The following is a 5,132-nucleotide window of genomic DNA, read 5'->3' as shown; positions in this document are numbered from 1 at the left end:
CCTCATATCCTTCTCAGATGGGCAGACACAGCGATATTTCCCCAACCTGAATATGTTCCATGATTTTCCCTCTGTCAAAGTAGGTGCTTTGGAGTTAGCCCACTATAGCACATGTCTCTCCTTGATGCCTTCAACTAGTACTTCTAAATCATGCCAGGAAGATTTCCACATTGGTTACTATTTATTCAGCAAGTCAACTGCTGCCCATAACAGATTTTATGGCTTAAAGTTAACAGTGGTATTACACAACCTGAAAGAGGCTGCTGGATCCCAGATGTACTTGACAATCCAACTTGTGCAAAGCTTCCAGCAGCTCACTCTTCCAGACTCAATTAGCTAGGGATCAAAGTCAGAATTCTTACCAATAAAAACTCTTTATTGAGGCAGTATTTGAAACCCTACTCCTTAACAATTAGCTTCTGACTTCTACCCTGTCATCAGTTTTCAACTGAAAGGTCTATGTTGCTTTTTCCAAATAACAATAAAAATCATAAACAAGGATTGTGGACGTCTTTTCAGTCCTCTACCTTCAAATTTCATCCAAGTTTTAGGAAAGCACACTTTAATGTAAGGAATTTATGCTGACACACCATGAGGACCACAAAGCACTTGGTCTTTGAAGAGTCCTGGAGATCAGGTGCTCTGACTCCCTGCCTCATTATTCCAAATCTCCCTAATTCCGATTGTATTTCTTATTCTTTTCCATGTTAGATTGCTTGTATTTATTTTAAATGGAGAATTCAAGTCAGTCGGCAATGGGGAATTAAAAATTCTAATCTCACAATTCGATTATATAATTTCGATAATTTTTTTTTAGATTTTTACTTTTAAAAAAAATTTTATTAGGTATTTTCTTCATTTACATTTACAGTGCTATCCCAAAAGTCCCCCATACCCTTCCCCCACTCCCCTACCCACCCACTCCCACTTCTTGGCCCTGCCGTTCCCCTATACTGAGACATACCTACTATCAGTCACTGGATTTTTATTTGTTTTATACATTATATTACTTACTATATGTCTTTAGATAGTACAAAAGAGATTGAATTTTAGCCTTTACTCTTTATTATATCTGGAAATTTAAAAAAGTTTATAAACATGTCTATCACATTATGTTTTTCTACCGATCTCATAAATTTCCATGATAGTTAACATGTAGTCTAGTTAGGTTAATGTATATTTTAAAATCTTCTTTGCACCATATTTTTGTGGCAGTCATAGTTTTATCAATGACAATGAATGATAAATGGAAATAAACTACATTAGAAGAAGTATTAAGCAAGTTATTAGCATATATATATATATATATATATATATATATATATATATATATATATATATATATATTCCACAGGCAGGGCAGGCTTTAGGCTTTACGAATCCAAACTCCAAGGAGCTTCCCATGATTGGGAGACAAATTATGGGGAGGAAAAATTTACAGTCTTAGGCTTACATGATCCCAACTTACTGATCTGCAACAATAGTGCCATGTAGTATTTAGGCACTAAAATCCTTCATAGAAAAATCAGCAGACTTCTTTTGTAATATTTGGCCAAGATTTTGGCTTCTTGTCTTAACCCAGTTTAATAACACTAATCATATTTGTGAAATACGATTGGCAGCCTTGAAATCAAGAGCAGTTTTCAGAGAAAGTGCTGTCTGTTAACTAGAAAAGTGTAGAAAAATCTTTAGTAGATGAAACTTAATGCCTATGATCAGAAGGAGACAAAAGCTTTGAAAGCAACAAAATCAATGTTTTACATTGCTGATGCAAGCCAGTCATTCCCTTGTGTTTACCACACTGGTAATGTTCTCCCTCACCTCCCATATTTAATAGGAAAGCCATCAGATAAATTCAAGTCAACACTTGCTCAAAACATCAAAGCTTCTTCCCATCTTTGCTTAGAGAAAAATCATGCTTAAAACATTAATAGGTTATCAGGCAGTGGTGTCATATACTTTTAGTCCCAGTCCCAGCACTTGGGAGGGAAAGGCAAGTGGGTCTTTGTGAGTTAGAGAGCAGTTGGTCCACAAAGTGTGTTCCAAGCCAGGGCTATACAGAGAAATCCTGCCTTAACACGCCCCTGCCAATATATATTGATATTGCAATCCAGTGTTGATACATTGTTAATAGGACTCTATTCTAGGTACTCAACATTTTTTAAGTCACCCAATCTTTTTAAAAAAAGAAGTCCTAGGATATAATTCTTTTTTTTTTTTCCATTTGAAAAATTAGAAAAGTGCAGTGAACAGAATAGAAAATTTGCTATGGTCGCAAGTCATAAACACTATGTGGAATTCAGTCTCAGACATAAAGATTTTTATTATATGATTTTCATTGTCTGTATGCTGCCCTTCTTTCCAAACAACTCCTCAGAACTGTGAATATATCACAAAATATAACTGTGAAAAAGGAGCCGTGCATATATTCCTAATAATGAAACACTAATACCTGTTTTGGGGTGGATCTGAAGGAAGGATTTTAATTCCTTTAAAAAGAAAAAAGTTCATTAGCTCATTTGGTTTCAGGAGGACTTTCCTCTTATCTGGAAGCCATACTTCAGATACTGTTCAATTTGTTCTTTACTTTGTCAAGCTTTATCGACTTCAGTGCAATTAATCTTTTGAAAGCGTACAATGTGCTACTTAAGACTTCTCTAAGTATGGACAGAAACTGTTTTCCATAACCACTCAGTGAAGAGAGTTCTTGAGGTGACTGGTCCTTTCCTGATGTTTTTGGTTCATAGTCATTTAAGGATACCATACCTGAGGCCGAGTGGGGGGCACCTCCTTACCTCCAATACCCACCTCAGCTAGAGGCATGGAGCTTACATCTCTGTCTCAGTAGGTAGAAGCTGTTCTTCAGGGAGTCAGTTCTGTCTGTTCAATAAACATCAAAGGGATTCTCAGGCAGTCAGTCCTTCATTTTATCACAAGGCAAATTCTTTCAGTTCTTCTCAAGCCATCCAAAGGGGTCTTTGGAACAGTCAGAACGTGATTTACTGCTGAATTAAGCAAGGCTGTAAATCCAAAGAGCAGACTTTTACCATAAAGGTTTATAGGCTTGCAAATCAATGTAAACAATTTACTTCAAAGGCCTCTGCCTGGGTTGAAATTTAAGGTTGAAATAGGTTTCAATACTGTCTTGTAAGGTTAGGTAAAATTGTCCAGTAGATAATCTACCCATTCACATATTTCTGATTATTTTAACTATTTAATCTCTTTTGAGATACACCAAAACGAGTAGTTTAGCGTCTAAGGGAAAGACCAACAAAAATTCCTAGGACTTGAAAGAAGCAACAGGAGCATTGATATGTTTATAAATAATCAAATTAGATACATTACATGTTTTACAGGTATAATTTGCATTCTTTTCTCTTAATTCAAAATAGATTTCCATCCAACATATTATGACCACCATATCCCCTCTTCGAATTCTTCCAAAGTCCTCCCTACATCCCTGTTGGAGACCATACCGTGAGAAAGCGAGCCCTTCACAGTCTCCCACTCTGACAAGCCAAATGGCCTTGTGCTAAGGAGTGGGTCATCACTCCCTTCTCCATGTTCCCTTCCTGGCACCAGAGGCTGTAAAAGCTGAATTATAGTCCCCTCTTCCTTATCTCTTCCTGACTCCCATGACTTCTAAGGACATGAGTTACACACTGAGCCCGGCCTGACACCCAAGGCTGTTAAGTAGGATTTCACCTTCTGGAAATAAGACGTAGAGTGCCCACCGCCTGGTGCCTGACTTCGGCCCTCGTGTCTCCTGATGCCCACTTCTTTGTTCTTTGTTAATTCCCCCTCAATCCCTCCCTATTGCCCTCAATGTATGCTTTAAAACCCGGCCTTTCAGCCTAATAAATGGAGACCTTGATAGGAGTGAAGTACTTGGTCTTCGCTTCTCTTTTCTCTCCCATCCCACTTTCTCCCAGGTTTGCGGTCCCCCTCGCACCCACGAATAACTGAGTCCTGCTGGACAGGACACATCCCACCCCCAAAACCTATTAGAAAATAGATAGATATCTAAAACATAAAAAAGAAATAAGATATAAAGCAAATCTAAATAAGACAAAATAAACAAGTGAAAAAAACAGCCAAAAAACAACAAAAAGCACAAGAAACATAGTACAGAAGCAGAAACACACACATTTACACATGTGGAAATCCCACAGAAACACAAAATCAAAACTCATAAAATACAAACAAAAGACCTGTAGAGTTTAGAAAACCACCTAGACAAAGCATTTTGAGACAAAAGAAACCCTCCATCAATGTCTTTGAATTCATTGAGTGTTGGTCACCTACTGCTGGGACTGAGGTTTGAATACCATGAAATTTCCTGGGGGTTTTCTTTGTAAGCAGTTATCAATTAGAGATAGCATCTAGGGTAGAGATGGGAGCTTGTGTCCACTTCTCCTTTTAGTACTTGTACCCCATCTGTCTCAGACCTGTGCAGGCCCTGTATATGCTTCAGTTTCTGTGAGTTCATATATGCATCAGCATTTTTGTGTCCTAGAGGACTTGTTCCTAGGTATCTTCCATCCCCACTGGCTCTTAGAATCTTTCTGTCTTCTCTTCCATAGGGTTCCAGAAGCCCTGAATTGAGGTCTTTGACGGGGATTTCCCACTTAGGTCTGAGTATTCCAAGGTCTCTCATTCTCTGCACATTGTCCATTGTGAGACTCAGTTTTTGTTCCCGTCTACTATAGGAGGAAGCTTCTCAAATGATGGTGAGCAAGACACTTATCTATGAGTATAGCAAAACATCCCTATCTATCATTTTAATGACTATGTTTCTTTAACAAAACTGTAGTATTTACCATCCCCGAAGTCCCTGGACTATCTGGTCTTAGTCTCTTCACCATTAGAGCACTGTCAGAGATGGATCCTTAAATCCAATCACACATTGGTTGGTTACTCCAACAAAGTTTGTGTCACTTTTTCACAAAAAGTATCTTACAGGTAAGTCACCATTGTACATTAAAAGTACCTGGGTTGGTGTATGCTTTTCTCTTTTTGATAGCATGCAGAGAACCTTCAAGAACGATGAACATTAGTCAGAGGGGTGAAGACTCCAGGTAGGCACCAGATTCATGTCTCCATGTTTGATGAACTACATAGGTAGTCTTCAG

The sequence above is a fragment of the Mus caroli genome, chromosome 18 (genome assembly GCF_900094665.2).
Source record: "Mus caroli chromosome 18, CAROLI_EIJ_v1.1, whole genome shotgun sequence".
Taxonomy (NCBI): domain Eukaryota; kingdom Metazoa; phylum Chordata; class Mammalia; order Rodentia; family Muridae; genus Mus; species Mus caroli.
Note: the sequence above shows the minus strand (reverse complement) of the source record.